This window comes from Hyperoodon ampullatus (assembly GCF_949752795.1).
Source record: "Hyperoodon ampullatus genome assembly, chromosome: 4".
In the NCBI taxonomy this organism is placed as follows: domain Eukaryota; kingdom Metazoa; phylum Chordata; class Mammalia; order Artiodactyla; family Ziphiidae; genus Hyperoodon; species Hyperoodon ampullatus.
Genome location: NC_136917.1, coordinates 116,827,187 through 116,844,502, shown reverse-complemented (window position 1 = coordinate 116,844,502; position 17,316 = coordinate 116,827,187). Strand labels below are relative to the sequence as shown.

The 17,316-nt window shown below is 43.4% G+C and overlaps 1 pseudogene across 1 annotated transcript; it reads left to right on the top strand.

Annotated features, from left to right (window-relative positions):
- Positions 1–2,410: 2,410 nt before the first annotated feature.
- Positions 2,411–2,696, top strand: LOC307052153 (HIG1 domain family member 1A, mitochondrial-like; annotated as a pseudogene). The gene has a single exon. The product of its transcript is annotated as an HIG1 domain family member 1A, mitochondrial-like (transcript).
- The last annotated feature ends 14,620 nt before the right edge of the window (positions 2,697–17,316 follow it).

The window sequence follows — 17,316 nt, the reverse complement described above, 5'->3', positions numbered from 1 at the left end:
AATGGCAGTTTGAAATATTTGTGTCCGTTTTTTTTTTTTTTTATTTATTTGGCTGTATAGGGTCTTAGTTGCAGCATGAGGGATCCTCGTTGCAGCACGCAGGATCTTTTGTTGAGGCACGTGGGCTTCTCTCTAGTTGTGGCAGGTGGGCTCCAGAGCCCGTGGGCTCAGTAGTTGTGGCACGCGGGCTCTCTAGTTGTGGCGCATGGGCTCCAGAGCATGCAGTCTCAGTAATTGTGGCATGCGGGCTCTCTAGTTGTGTGTGTGGGCTTAGTTGCCCCACGGCATGTGGGATCTTAGTTCCCTGACCAGGTACAGAACCTGAGTCCCCTGCATTGGAAGGCAGACTCTTAACCACTGGACCCCCAGGGAAGTCCCTTGTGTCAGTTCTGAAAAAAATAAATGAGTCCAAGACCAGATTTAAAAATCCTTTTGTCAGGCTCCCCTGGTGGCGCAGTGGTTGAGAGTCCGCCTGCTGATGCAGGGGACACGGGTGTGTGCCCCGGTCCCGGAGGATCCCACATGCCGCGGAGCGGCTGGGCCCGTAAGCCATGGCTGCTGAGCCTGCGCGTCCGGAGCCTGTGCTCCGCAACAGGAGAGACCACAACAGTGAGAGGCCCGCGTACCGCAAAAAAAAAAAAAAAAAAAAAAAAAGTCCTTTTGCCAGTCCGGTGGTTTCTCGTTTTTTACTTTCATCAAAATAGATGGGACAAAAAAAAAAAAAAAAAAAAAAAAATAGATGGGGCTTCCTTGGTGGCGCAGTGGTTGAGAGTCCGCCTGCCGATGCAAGGGAAGCGGGTTCGTGCCCCGGTCCGGGAGGATCCCACATGCCGCGGAGCGGCTGGGCCCGTGAGCCATGGCTGCTGAGCCTGTGCGTCCGGGGCCTGTGCTCCGCAACGGGAGAGGCCACGGCAGTGAGAGGCCCACGTACTGCAAAAAAAAAAAAAAAAAAAAAAAAGATGGATATGATTTCCAACAACTATCAATGATAGCTTACTGTATACATTTTGGCATAAAACTCAGGAGTTCACAGAGTTGAGTAATATTGCTCTAAAAAAAAATCTCTTCACCATTTTAAACACATTTGTGTGAATAAGCTTTCTCAGTGCTTATAATGGATAATGGTGGATATCATTTTGCTATGATATTCAGATTCCATTGGCTACTTTAAAAACTGTAAAGGGATAGTTTTATTTTAAAAACTCAGTATATACCATGTTGGAAAATACATCTTTTGTAGCTATTTAAACTTACGATATAAACTTTCATATGTCAATTTAAAAATGTGTGACAGGGACACTGTTTTACAAAATTCTTTTTGAGATTATGGAAGCAAAATAATTTGAAAACCAGGAAATCTTAAATATGTCAGAGATTTTTAAATCTACTAATTGTGAAATAAAGAATGTTGCCCACCAACCAGTTCTACAAGAATCAAGTCACTAGCCACTACAGTGGCTGACCTACAATACACCCTGAAAGGAATTCAAGGTGAAGATCAGGATGAGGTACTCTGTGCTCTGGGGAAACAGGCAAAACAGGCCCTTAGTTAGAAATATTTCAGGAGAAATTTTTTTTTTTTTTTTTTTTTTTTTTTGCGGTACGCGGGGCTCTCACTCTTGTGGCCTCTCCCATTGCGGAGCACAGGCTCCGGACGTGCAGGTTCAGCGGCCATGGCTCACGGGCCCAGCCGCTCCGCGGCATGTGGGATCTTCCCGGACCGGGTCACAAACCCATGTCCCCTGCATCAGCAGGCGGACTCTCAACCACTGCACCACAAGGGAAGCCCGAGAAATTTTTTATGAACCTGGATTCTTGCATCTTCCTTACTTAGAAAAGCACTAAAATCATTAACTGAGATGTCTGTTCCTTGTGACTAGTAGCATTCTACCAAGATGTGTGCTTGAGTGCATGTACCCCTTTGCCCAAATCACCTATATACTGACCTACATCTTCAGAGCAGTCCCTCAGAGCTGAGAGGCTCTCTCCCAGGCTATAGTCCTTAGGAAGCCCCCAAATAAAACTGAAACTCATAGCTCTCATGTTGTGTATTTTTATTTCAGTCCACATATTATGAATCCTTACTGAAAACATTACTCAAAAACAAATTCCAACTGCCAGAGTAATACTCAAAATCAAGAACTCATGACTGGAAAAGTCAGAGTAAGAAAAAAGAAGTGGAACATCGAAAACAATTCACCTCACAAAACTGAGTATAAATAGCTGTGTTATCATTTGTTTTCAAATTTAAAATTTCTCAAAAGTGAGCTCCAAATGAATGCAAACGTTAAAGCCAATTCTTGGCGGGCGGGACCAGGAGAAGCCTGATGGATGGCAGGTACAGGAGGTGGGCCAGAAGCTGGTTGGAGCCTGAGACGTCTTGTAGTTGTCTGAAGAGTCTTCAATCACTATGTCAAGCGATACAGATGTTTCTTCTTCTTCATATGATGAAGATCAGGGATGTAAACTTATTAGAAAACCTAGAGAGGCACCATTTGTCCCCCTTGGAATGGCACATTTTGCAGCAATCATTGCGTATGGATTATATATTTAAATTGAAGAGCAGGGGAAATACTAAAATGTCTGTTCACCTGATCCACATGCACATGGCAGCCCAAGGCTTTGTTGTGGGAACAATTATTCTTGGTATGGGCTATTCCATGTATCAAGAATTCTGGGTAAAACCTAAACCTTAGAGGAGGAGATGCTGTCTTGGTCTTGTTAGTGGTGCTTGCTTTAGTTAGACATCTCATATTGAGGTTGTATGTTTATGTTGAAAATAAATTGTTTGGGTCAGACAATAACATGGTAATTTGAATACTGGCTTCCTTTCTTGCAGGCTTGATTTGCCTGGTGACCAAGTTACTGGTGACTAGCTCACTAGCTAGGTCATTCAGGGGAGTCAAATTAGCACAAAAGAAACATGTCACTTTTTTTTTTTTTTTTTTTTGCGGTACGCGGGCCTCTCACTGCTGTGGCCTCTCCCGTTGCGGAGCACAGGCTCCGGACGTGCAGGCTCAGCGGCCACGGCCCACCGGCCCAGCCACTCCACGGCATGCGGGATCCTCCCGGACCGGGGCACGAACCCGCGTCCCCTGCATTGGCAGGCGGACTCCCAACCACTGCGCCACCAGGGAAGCCCGAAACATGTCACTTTTAAATGCACTTGATAGTGGTACAATGTCCACCTGCTTAAACCCTTCTGATGAAATTAGTTCTAAAGAGGACAACATGCCAATCCTGAAATGCTCCCAGTTGCTGCAGAATATCATATACTTTTGATGTAATGTAGGAATCCTATTTACCCCAGTTAATTTAACTCTTTCTGACTGCCTTGTGGAATGAGTACTGTTTTAAGGGCTGGTTAGCGCTTGAGGAACCTTTCAGAACAGCACATGGACATTATAAACCTCCTGGCAAGTATGTGTGTGTGTTTTAAACCAAACCTAAAAAGCTGATAACAGAGCTGCTTAGAAGTAATATTTATTTCAGAATCATAGTTGTAAACGTGAGAATAACTCAATTGTAGATCCCCTTTTAGCTCTTTTGAAATTGAAGAATTATATTTTGCTGCTGGTATACTAGAATAATTTGTCAATGTCATTTTGAAGTAGAAATGTGTATTTTACGTGCTAGTGCAAAGGTAAATGAAAAACAATTTTTATTTATTTTTTAAAATTTATTTTATTTTTTCATTTTTGGCTTCATTGGGTCTTCATTGCGGTGCATGGGCTTCTCATTGTGGTGGCTTCTCTTGTTGCAAGCAGAGCACAGGCTCTAGGTGCGCAGCCTCCAGTAGCTGTGGCACATGGGCTCAGTAGTTGTGGCTCATGGGCTGTAGAGCGCAGGCTCAGTAGTTGTGGCGCACGGGCTTAGTTGCTCCGGCATGTGGGATCTTCCCGGACCAGGGATCGAACCCGCGTGCCCTGGCAGGCGGATTCTCAACAACTGCGCCACCAGGCAAGCCCCAAAAAACACTTTTTAAATGTCTGCAGTGTGTTTATTATCTCTATAAGAATCATAAATGTTAAACTAAGTAAATTACCTATAATGGAAGTGGTTTATGAGAAAGCTGGATTGGTCAGACTTTATACATACTTTGGTATGTTACAGAATGCTTTATTGTACTTGTGAAATTCGCTTGTCTAACCTGAATTTACATTCCATGGTGATAACATGGTAATGTAGTGATATTAAAGAAAGTGAACACACACACACACACACACACACACACACACAGAGCAATTCTTGAAAAGGATTTAGATGGTGAAAAGAAAATACCGTGGGCATACGACCCCAGGTTAAATTAACAACAACTGGCGTAAGGCAAAGTAAATGATTGACAGCTCTTGAATGCATTCATTTGCTGACAGAACACATGAGTGTTGAGTGCCAGCAGTGTGCCAAACACTCTCGGAGGTGCCCAGACTATATCACTAAAAAAATAATCAAAGATCCCTACCCTTGGGCTTCCCCGGTGGCGCAGTGGTTGAGAGTCCACCTGCCGATGCAGAGGATGCGGGTTCGTGCCCGGGTCCGGGAGGATCCCATGTGCCGCAGAGCGGCTGGGCCCGTGGGCCGTGGCCGCTGAGCCTGCGCGTCCGGAGCCTGTGCTCCGCAGCGGGAGAGGCCACGGCAGTGAGGGGCCCGCGTACCGCAAAAAAAAAAAAAAAAAAAAGATCCCTACCCTTGCAGAATTTAGAATTTTCTTCTTGTAGATGTAATGTATGGCTTGGGGAAAGGGAAGTAAAGAAAAGTTATTTTATTTTTGACTATCCTAATTCAAGATATTGAGTTTTAAGTTGGTATTTAATAAATGAACTTGACTTTCAGCTGAAGAAATACATAATCTAAAAAGGAACACCATATGAAAGGAGTGATTTCAGTGAGCCCAGAAAAGCGCTAAATTCCTTAACTTGAGATATCCAGTTTTCTTTAATGAACAATAATCTTTTGACGTTCAGACTACTTTTCCTTTGTTGCAAAATTCCTATATATCCTAGCTCCCCCTGTGCCTCCTTGGAGCAGTTCTCTCAGAGTTCCTTGAGATGCTGCCTCCCAGGCTTGAAGTCCTAAAACTTTCTGCCGAATAAAACATAATTCTCAACTTAAAAAGAAAAACCATTAAGCAAACAAACAAAAAGAAACACCCAGTAATGCAGGGAAAAGGAAATGCTAAAAAAAACCAAAACTCAACTGTATGAGTATATAAATATTACTCTGTGAAATGCAGCATATCTGAATGCTTGGAGAATATTCCTCCTTACCCACCAGATACTCTCTTTTTTCCCCTCTAGTTTTATTGATATATAATTGACACACAGCACTGTGTAAGTTTAAGGTGTACAGCATCATGATTGGACCTACACACATCATGAAATGATGACCACAATAAGTTTAGTGAACATGCCTCATCTCATATACAAAATTAGAGACATAGAAAAAAATTTTTTTCCTTGTGATAAGAATTCTTAGGATTTACTCTTTTAACAATTTTGATGTATAACATAGAGCAGTGTTAATTATATTTCTCATGTTGTACATTACAGCCCTAGTACTTATTTATCCTATAACTGGAAGTTTGTACCTTTTGACAGCCTTCACTGAATTCCCCATCCCCCTACCCCTACCTCTGGTGGGGTGTGTGTTTGTTTTTGAAGTATAATTTACCTACAACACTATGTTAGTTCCTGTTACACAACACAGTGATTCAATACATAAACAAAAAATGCTGCCTGCCATTCCAGTTCTACAAAGATCAAGTCATTAACTGCTGCCATTACAGACCTACAGTACAACCTGAAAGGAATTCACAGTGAAGCTTTCTGTGGTGTGGCTATATGAGCCCCTAGATAGTTAAGATACATATCTTAACTATGTATATAGTTAATATATACATAGTTATATATACATATGTATATGTATATATATACACACACATATATATATACATATACATATACATATACAATCTTTCAATGACCCAAGATTGTTGCATCTTCCCATCCATAGAGAAGCACTAAAATTATTAACTTGTGATACGTTTTTTGTGATTGGCTGTAACCTTTTAGCAAGATGTATGCTCAATTACATGTATTTCTCAGCAAAACATTCATCTATATCCTGGCCCCTCCTCTACCTCTTTGGAGCAGTTCTTTGGAGCTATTTGAGAGGCTGTCTCCTGGGCTCTAGTCCTCAGTAAGACACGGAATAAAACTCAACTCAAAGCCTTTATGGTGTGCGTTTATTTATCCAGTCAACAAATACTTCTATACATTTCAAAACAATCACCATACGTCTAGTTACCATCCACCAGCTGCTCTCTGAATCCAGTCATTTAGGGTTTTTATGAAGGTTCTACCATGTGGGCATGTTTGATTAAATCATTAGCCATTGGTGATTAACTCAATCCTCAGCCCCTCTCCCCTCCCGGGAGGTCAGCGAGTAGGGCTAAAAGTTCCAACATTTCAGGGGCTTCCCTGATGGCGCAGTGGTTGAGAATCTGCCTGCTAATGCAGGGGACACGGGTTCGAGCCCTGGTCTGGGAGGATCCCACATGCCGCGGAGCAACTAGGCCCGTGAGCCACGACTACTGAGCCTGCGCGTCTGGAGCCTGTGCTCCGCAACAAGAGGCCGCGATAGTGAGAGGCCCGCGCACCGCGATGAAGAGTGGCCCCTGCTTGCCACAACTAGAGAAAGCCCTCGCACAGAAACGAAGATGCAACACAGCAAAAATAAATAAATTAATTAATAAAAACTCCTACCCGCAACATCTTCTTTAAAAAAAATAAAAAATAAAAAAATAAAAAAAAAAATAAAAGTTCCAACATTTCAATCTCTGTGGTTGGTTCCTCTGGCAACCAGCCCCCATCCTCCAAGAGTCACCTCATTAGCATAAACTCAGGTATGGGCTTATTATGAATAACGAAAGACGCTCCACTCAGCCCTGCCACTCAGGAATTTAGAAGGGTTTTAGAAGCTTTGTGCCAGGAACCGGAATGAAGACCAAATATATATTTCTTATGATATCATAAGATCACTCTGTGTGTGTGTGTGTGTGTGTGTGTGTGTGTATCATAAGATCACAGTGTGTGTATGTGTGTGTGTGTGTGTGTGTGTGTGTGTGTAGAGGGGAAGATAAGGAGGAGAAAGAGAGAGAGAGAGAGAGAGATAAAGGAGGAAGAGGGAGGAAATTGTTCCCTTTCTCTTACTCCATCTGAGGAGGTGGCATGGGACCCAGGGGAAAGGCAGGGTCCCCCGCAGGCCAGAAACCTGCTCTACTTGAGGGCTCTGGCCGATGGGGTCAGGAGGTCAAGAAGACCTAAGAGTTAGCTGTCCTGAAGGGGGTGGATGTACACCACCCAGGTGGGGCTAGGAGGAAGGAGATTCCTGTCCTAGAAGGCATCCCTCCCTGTCCAAGAGCCTTCCTTCCTCTGGTAAAAAAGAAGCAACCCAGTGAGGTACTGGAGAGCTCGTTCATAATGAACAGAGGGGGTTCTGGTGTTCTGGAAGCCCTGCTGGGCTCAAACAGAGCTGCGAGTGGTTGCATCTTGTTTTTGTAAAGCCTCACCTGTGATCAGAGCTGTGCTGGGCAGTCCCAAACGAGGAAAAGCAGCAGGGGGTTTGTTTTTCTCTTTTGCGAAGGGAGGAAGCCATCAAGTCATGTATACGCACCGCACCAGTTCTGAGCTTATGCTGAGAAAACAGAGGAAATCCTCCGGTTTATACTGACACGACTTTATGAGGAAGGCAGACACTGCATTCCCACTCACCGACACAGACTTGCATGTGGGAAACTCTAACTCTTGGAAATGAGCGCTCCGCCTGGTATGCCTGACTGTGAGGCTTGAAGTCTTCATAATCAGAATATAACGGCATCTTCCTGGACCATACTAACCAAGTTGCTTTACTGTACATACAAATTCATGAGGAATTAGATGAAATAGAGTGTAGGCGCTGCTAGAGAGTGCTTCTATTTAAGGAGACAAAACTTTTCTGGGTTTCAAATAAGTAGACTTACAACATCCAAGGTTGATTTTATTATTGGTTCCATAGCAATTGTCTCCTTTCCTTGGAATGAAAGTGTGGAAGATGAGAAAGCGCATTTTAAGCCAATGGCTTAAATGGTGGATGTTTTCTAGTCAAATCACATTTTTCCTTTTCTGGCTTGATGCCACTGTTGGTGATGTATGAACTCCGTCCGTAATTATCAAAGGTTTAGTACACCCTCCTCCCACCCGAGCTCACCAATCACATTCCTGCTGAACAACAATGGTGGCTGGTTCTCAGAACCAGGTGCCTTTCCAAAAGTGATGCCAGGAGCATTTGTCTGGCATGTGGCATAGAGTCAAGTGGGAGCTATTTCCTCACCCATCTTCTTCTATTTTTGTTTGTTGTCTTTCTTTTCTGTACATCCTTTTTCCCGTTGACCATGTCTCTGTTTCACATAGCATCCCTTCGCTTATACTGTTAGGAGACCTCCAGAGCTCTGATGTCTTCTTGATGTTGAGTTTGTTGTTTTTTGCTTGTTTTTTGTTTGTTTCCAGGTCTAGACATTCAACATTATGTGACTCTCTTGCCTATCGGTTGAAGATGATGGGTTCATTGTCCAAGAAACTGACACGCACAAACTCAAATCACAAGAAACCAGCATGATTTTTTATTATTTCTATTCCTTGAGTTTGCATCTTTGGGATTTAAGGCACCGTGGTCCTACAGGAGTCAGAGCTTATCCTAAATCCCTCACTTTCTTTATTAAAAACGTACAGAATTTAAAGATAAAAGTTGAACTAGAATGCCATTATGGAGAAAAGATCGAACAAAAACAGCTTTTTCATGTCCATTTGATGCTGGTCAAAACACATTACTGGGGCTTCCCTGGTGGCGCAGTGGTTGGGGGTCCGCCTGCCGATGCAGGGGACACGGGTTCGTGCCCCGGTCTGGGAGGATCTCACGTGCCGCGGAGCGGCTGGGCCCGTGAGCCATGGCCGTTGAGCCTGCGCGTCCGGAGCCTGTGCTCCGCAACGGGGAGAGGCCACAACAGTGAGAGGCCCGCGTACCGCAAAAAAAAAAAAAAAAAAAAAAAAAAACACATTACTGGCCATTTACTTAAAAAAAAAACAAAAAACAAATGCAATAAGCTTGTACACAGACACATAAAAAAATGGGAAAAGGGAAAATAAAAGATCAGAGAAAATGACACTCTAGTTGCTAGGAAGTGATGGGACCAAATTATAGCGTTCTAACTGAGAATGTATCCTTGTTTGTAGAACCAAGTTCTGGGGTCAAGTAGCAGATATTCTTTTTAGTAGACACCTCATTTTTGCTGCCCAACACATCAACTGTATCTTCTTCCACCATTTTCAATTGTTTAGGTATCTGTTTCACTGATTGGCTGCTCATCAAATGGGGGTCTGATCTGCCTAACTGACAAAATCTATCATTCACAACAGGTTCCAGCATTTGAAGGCTTGACTAGGGCTAGGATTCACTTCCAAAGTGACTCACACATAAGCCTGGCAAGTCAGTGCTGGTTGTTGGTGGGAGACCTCAGTTCCTCAACCACAGGGTTGCTTGAGAGTCTTATGACTGGCAGCTGGCTTCCCCCTGAACAAGTGATCCAGGCCTCAGGTTTTGATGCAGAGAAAGGAATTCCTGCTAGAGTAATTCTTCTGGCCTATTTCATTACCTCTCACCTATTCTTGCCCATGGGAGGAGGTGGGACTTCCGATTGGTGAATTTGGTTGAAGGAACTAGCATGGTCCACCAGCTTCTCTGGGGTTATTTTATTTTGGAGCAAGCATGTCTCCAGGCTGCAGGCATTCTAATCTGTTTTTGGCCAGACCAGAGTCAAGGGCCAGCACTTTGGGGTGTCCCTGACTTGTCCAGATATGCCAGTGTCTGGGTAAGTAAGTTCATTTCATTGGGGTGAATTGATGGTAAACCCACATGGTTGTAGATCTAAAATCATGATCTCACATCAGCATTGCCAGTGATATTTTGAGTTCTCTTTGTATGACTTGTATCAACCAGTTCTGAACACTGGAGGGGAAGATGGAGCCTCTTCAAAACCTCAAAATTTGTGGGAAGAGAATACAGTTAGGTAACTCAGCCAGGAATCTGAAGAACTAAATTGCTTCCCTGTTGGCTTAATTTTAGCATCTTCAAGACTGAGGGTGTTGGGACTTCCCTGGTGCTCCAGTGGTTAGGACTCTGCGCTCCCAATGCAGGGGGCCCAGGTTTGATCCCTGGTCAGGGAACTAGATCCCACATGCATGCCACAACTAAAAAGTCCGCATGCCACAACTAAGAGCTCCCATGCCACAACTAAAGATCCTGAATGCTGCAACTAAGACCCAGCACAGCCAAAATGAATAAATAAATAAATATTAAAAAAAAAAAAAAGACTGAGGGTGTTACTGTGTTCCGTTTTTTTCCCTTAGAGCCTAAGAAGGTTCTCGCAAGACTTCTTCTAGACGGGCATCTGGGCACAGGGAGTGGGAAGGAGAGAGTCATTTTTGTACATCATTCTTTTTTTTTTTTTTTTTTGCGGTACGCGGGCCTCTCACTGTTGTGGCCTCTCCCGTTGCGGAGCACAGGCTCTGGACGCGCAGGCTCAGCGGCCACAGCTCACGGGCCCAGCCGCTCCGCGGCATGTGGGATCTTCCCGGACTGGGGCACGAACCCGTGTCCCCTGCATCGGCAGGCGGACTCTCAACCACTGCGCCACCAGGGAAGCCCTGTACATCATTCTTGCCCTCAAATTCTCTCCCCTGGTTGGGTCAAATGTCTAGTGGTTGTAACAGTGTGAGAAATTTTCCTGGAAGACTTGACTCCAATTTTCATTTCCTTTTCTAATGATAAGAATAATAATAATAGCAATAATGGCACTAACTATTTTGAGCACCAGCCACAAGCCAACCAGTATACTGTAAGCTTTACATATATTGTGTCTAGCCTTTACATCAACCCTGAGGCAGATATTTTCATTTTACAGAAAGATTAAGCAATATGCTCCAAGTTGCACAAAGTGGAGGCTGGAACCCCATTCTGTCTGACTCCCAAGCCCAGGCTCCTTCAGTTTTCCCACATTTCTCTGAGCCCCTGCTCCACCTCAGCTTTTCAGGGTCGAGAGGGCAGTTAAGAAAGAGGATGTTCTTATTTTTCAAGGCTGGCTGACTTCTCCCTAGGGGGTTATCCAAATAACCTAGAAACTCATGAGACAGTAAGGCTGAGCATTCTACTCAGAGGCTATTTTACCTTTCAAACACCCCCTTCCTACCCTGCAGTCCCAACACGCCCTCCCTCCCCCAGCTTCCCAACCATGAAACTGTTATTGTACCTATCTTAGAGTTGTGCTCAGAGGCCATCTGTTCAACCAGGGGGTGCCGTTATCTTTATGGTCCCTTAACATGGTCATTTCCTGAAATTGCATTTGATAATGGAAAATGCGTTTCTGTGTCTCTGAGGGACCATATCTACGTTGCTATTTTGTCCTCTCATGGCAAAGGAATTTGAAACAGCTCTAATATTGAGAGAGAAAAGCAGCAATTCCCTTAATAGGTGTGGTAGGCAGAATAATGCTTCCCCAAAGATGTCTACATCCTTTTCCCTGGAACCTGCAAATATGTTACTTTACATGGCAAAGAGAACTTGCAGATATGTTTAAATTAAGAATCTTAAGCTGTGACAAAGCAAAAGAGAGGCATGGACATATATACACTACCAAACGTAAGGTAGATAGCTAGTGGGAAGCAGCCGCATAGCACAGGGAGATCAGCTCGGTGCTTTGTGACCGCCTGGAGGGGTGGGATAGGGAGGGTGGGAGGGAGACGCAAGAGGGAGGGGATATGGGAACATATGTATATGTATAACTGATTCACTTTGTTATAAAGCAGAAACTAACACACCATTGTTAAGCAATTATACTCCAATAAAGATGTAAAAAAAAATATCTAAAGACAAAAAAAGGGATATGTATTAGATATAAATGGATATAAAGGGTACATTTTCATGCTTTCAGAACCAATGATTATCTTTCTAATAGGGATATGAAGATTCATTCTTGGAGGGTGTGTGTGCTGACCTGTTTTTAGACCAATTTTCTCCTATCCTCTCGACAAAATTTAAAATATATGTTATGTTTTCATCTTGAAAAAAACATGCAGTGTGAGGCTGAGAGACAGCGAAGCATGTTCTCAGCAGCTGTGCAATGCTAGCATGTTGTGAATATTCAACAAATATTAAGTGACATTGAAATATGAATTGACGGATAATGAATCACTTTAGGGAATTATCCTGCCAAAATGTTTTGGAAGATCCATGAAACATTTGACAAATCCAAAGAATCCCCCCCCCCCAAAAAAAAGAATCTTGCAATGTGGGAGATTATTAAGCATTATTTCGTGGGTCTAATGTAATCACAAGGGTCCTTTTAAGGAAAAGAAGGCAGAAGAGTCAGAGAAGGAGATACGACAACATAAGAAGCTGGAGTGATGGGATTGCTAGCTGGAGACCATGAGCCAAAGAATGCAAGCAGCCTCTAGAAGCTAGAAAAACCAAGGAAACAGGTACTTCCCTAGAGTCCCCAGAAGCAACAAAACCCTGCCAACACCTTGATTTTAGCTCCATAAGACCCATTTCAGACTTCTGACCTCCAGAACTGTACGATAACGTTACGGAACTGAACTTACGTCTGCTCACCCACCACACAGCAAAGACAATTTACTGACAGCGGTTTGTGGTGAAGGAAAGTACAGCAGTTATTGCAGGCATCAAGCAAGAACAGGCAGCTCATGCTCAAAAGACCCAAACTTCCTGATGGCTTTCAGGGAAGGGTTTTTCAAGGCAACATTTGGGATGAAGGTTGCAGCTTGTGGACTTTCTTCTGATTGGTTGGTGGTGTGGTCACAGGGTGATGTTTTGGGAATCTTAATCATCCACCTTCTGGTTCCAACCAGTCTGGGGTCTAGTGCTTGTGGTCAGCATGCAGTCACTATCCTCCATCTGGGTGAGGATCTTAGTCTCTGCAGAGTAACTCAAAGATATGTATCAGGTTGTTATGTATATCCCTTGAGGAGGAACTAGGACTCTTGTTTTATTGCTGAACTATTATTTCTTTACTGCTTTTCCTTTGTTTCTGCATTCTCTCACTTCCCTAATTATTAACTGCTTGGAACTTCCCTGGTGGCGCAGTGGTTAAGAATCCGCCTGCCAATGCAGGAGACACGGGTTTGAGCCCTGTCTGGAAAGATCCCACATGCTGCGGAGCAACTAAACCCGTGCACTACAACTACTGAGTCCATGTGCCACAACTACTGAAGCCTGCGCACCTAGAGCCCGTGCTCCACAACAAGAACAGCCACTGCAATGAGAGGCCTGCGCACTGCAACAAAGAGTAGCCCCCGCTGGTTGTGACTAGAGAAAGCTCGCACGCAGCAATGAAGACCCAACGCAGCCATAAATAAATAAATAAATAAACAAATAAACAAATAAATAATAATAAAAAATTAACTGCTTGAGTCTGCTTTTTGGAACTCAGAAAAGGTATAGGAGACTAAAGCCCTTTTTTTCTACAAATAAGAAACAGGGGACACAGAGGGGCTTTTGTACCCAAGAAGGCCCCAAAGGGTCCTGCTCAGTTTCAATCACCCATTTTCTTTTTTACTCCTCCATCCTGAGGGAAACAAGGGGCGGGACAAGAAAGAGAATAAAGTTTTGGATAGAGAGGTAAATCATAAACTCAGGCAGGGAAACTTAGTTTTCGGGGGACTTGGTTTCAATAATAAATTTATGTTGCTTTAAGGCACTAAGTTTGTGGTAATTTTTTACAGTAGCAACAGGAAGCTAAGACAATACAGTACACTCCACCTTTCTCTGCTTAATCATTTATGCAATGGGCCACTAAACATCCTGGTCAGAAACTCCATGTCAGCTAGTGGCCCTGTCATTTAAATTTTTCTCACAAAACAAGAGACACCATGGAGTAGTATGTCTGGTGTACCCTTTCATTATTGCTTGTTTTCATAACAGCCTTTTGGAAAAATGAGTTTACACAATCCTTTTTCATAGTGATAAGACAAGAAATCTTTATAGATCAAGACCATATTGGTGGAGACTACCACCAGAGGCCCCTGCATATCCTCTTACTTACTCTGAGGTATAATAGATACAAATTAGCAACAATGTAGCTAACAGATGTCACATGTCCATTTATTGCTTGTGCTCCTGGAAAACAAGGCATGCCTCATCACCACTGGAAAATGCCACTGGGTTTCCTGATTCAGGTATTAACAGAGCTCTTTCAGTGCTATAGGAACTGACATGAAAGAGCCAATGACTCCTAGTCAGGCTCCGAAGGAAATTGTGCAGCTAATGCAAGTTGCATGGAAGCTGACCCAGTCTGTCAGTGTGGAAGGTTAATGGCCCTGAGTTGGGTCACCTTTAGAGAGCAGGACAAGGAGGGTCTTAACTCTGTTTTCAGCTGAACACTTTTGAAACTGCCTTGCTGATTCAAGGCATCCACTGTTTCAATGCCAGTCAGCAGGATAATGATTTAATTAACCTTCCTGCTGAAGCTGGTGGGAACCCAAAGCAGTCATTCCCCAGCGGAAACTTTCACCACAAAACAAATTCAGTTGATTTCTGCCTGCTCTTCCCATTCTCTGTGGAGATCTGAAACAACAAACCAGTTCTAGCTGGTTAAACCAATGATCCCTCCAGGAGGGCTTCAATTGGCCAATACTTCTGGGGTCCAGAAGGTGTTTAGTCCCAATAAATTCCGTGTGGCTATGTGCCAGGTGTCAGGTCACTTCTGGATTCTTGTACCCTCTGTGCTCTGGGCTGTCTCCTCCATTCACACTAGGGGGAAGGCTCCCATTCATTGATTAAAGGCTGCATCTTTCCTTAATTGGTGTTTCCGCAATGACCACATTGTGAGGAGGATCATACAGCCTTAATAATTTGTACATGGGAGGATAGCCATATAAGACCAAGCATGGTATACTCCTATGGAACTTTTTATCCCTGCCACTAACAGCTCATAAGTGTGGTCAACTCAGATCCCAAGATCTTCTTCAGATAAGCTGAATACTGAGAGAATAGAAATGGGACAGATAAACATACATGAAAAAGGGAAGTAGCTCTGAAAGCTTGAGAACTAGAGGAGAGAAAAATACATAAAAAGAGGCCTAGGAAACGGCATGACGTTGCTAAGTGCTTAGCCACAGAAAGGAATGGTGCCAAAGGGGAGAGGTTCTAATAAGAAAGTGGATAATTCAATTTAAAAATTCTACTTCATTTACATTCTGCTTCTATCACTAAACGTAGTTTAAAAACCCAAATCTAGTTTATTATTTTGCTTAATATTTCAATTGGTAAATTCTGAGGTTGGCAAAGATGGAACATAGGATGATTTTGATTGGTTGCCTCCCTGCAGGCTCAATGAACTGCCTTTGCAACCAGGACTTGAGTATAGGGAGCTTCAAAGGGTTGAAAGGTAGCAAGAATGTACTCAATAGGAAAAGGGAGTGAATGAAGGAAGATGTGAAGCACCAGCTCTGAAAGGTGACCACCCTGTACTACCTATTCCTTTCTTTCCTTGCTCCCCTAGGAGGTCTCCTAGGCTGGGTCAGAGATGACATAAAGTGGGTATATTTGCAGGCTGGCAATTTAACTTGATCCAATAACACTCTAGCGATTGTAGTTCATGCCTTTATTTTAACAGAGGCCCTGAGTGAGTGTAACTTCCTCAAATCATAAAGAAATACATATATAACACCCAACTGTTATTTACAAATTGAAATAAGTGACAGCTAAGTGGAACACAAAGTCCATAGATTGTACCCAATGAAAAAATATTACTGCTAATGTCCAACTAATCATCAGCAAATTAGTCTGGATCTGACAAAGATTAAACACAAATACAATTTATTACTTTTGAGGTTTGACAATGCTGCTGAATTATGAATCCTCAGGGAAGACAAAATGATCTGTTACCTAACATAAGACTTAGGAGCAATAGTTTCCTATGATTTGTCAGCCAGCTGAAGAACTGATTTTTTTTTCTTGCTTAGCTTTTTTTTTTACATCTTTACTGGAGTATAATTGCTTTACAATGGTGTGTTAGTTTCTGCTTTATAACAAAGTGAATCAGTTATACATATCCATATGTTTCCATATCTCTTCCCTCTTCCCTATGCAGTTTTGAAGCTTTTGCTTCAAGCGTGTCTCTGTGCGTGTGGCATGTGCATGCGCTGAGTTACTACAAATAATGCACTTTCTACCCTGAGTTGAGGTAAAACAATATATGAATGCCACAGCAGTAGACTGAAATCTTACCAACTGAGTCCTCAGAGAGTAGAACAAAGAGCGAGTGGAGAAAGGATTCCATCTCCAGGTGATAATACTGTCCAGCCCAAAAGGGTATAAGAAAGGAGAAAATCACTGCACCCAATAAGAACCTTATGCTCTGATGCCAAGCTTATCCTGCCCAGCTAATGGAGACAGATTGACCTGTTGACCTGCTGGATAAACCACTAACACTTTAGAGGTTCATCACTGTCCCCCTCATAAAAGAACTGCACTCCTTCAGACTGCTTCTGATGCTTCAGTCCCTGCTCCAGTAGCAGTTGGAAGATTACGCTTCTTCTGCCTGGTGTGCCTATGCCTTGCAGCCCTGATTAAAAACCCCCTCAGGCTTAAGGGATTGGATGGGCCACCGCCCTGGGTCAAGCTTGGAGCCAGTGGTTCTCAATTTAATTAAATCACAGCAAGAACTACAATGCTGTGGAGGGAGAAGGCTGCCAGTGGTTTGGAACATAACCCACTGTGCTGTTAAAATGCCCCGGGCAGCAGTATGATGTGCTATCTAGATGAGTTGTAGAAATACTGACATCAAACACAAAAACAGGCTTGCTAGAGGGCTGAGGTCAGAGTGAGCATGAGTCATTGACTCCTGGACACCTCAGGCCATTAGCTGTAGTCAGATGTCAGCCCTGGCAATTACTCTTAACTGCTGACCCAGGACACTGCGCAGAGTCCTCTAGTGAAAGCTAGCCATGTGTCAGCCATCACACTGTCTGAAAGCATCATTTGGTGACCATATTGAGAGGACCGGGTGTCAGGGCTCATGTGAGAAGTAAAAGATGGCAGAGTTCACACACACAATTATGAAATTCATCACTGCACTGTAGGGGAGTTCAAGTTTGGTCTGTACCTTGTCATTTTTTGAAAAAGAAATGGCAAATACAGAATCGCTGTCTGTAAATCTTCCTCTTCACATGAGATCACAGTGAGGGAAAACAAGCCTCAGCAAGT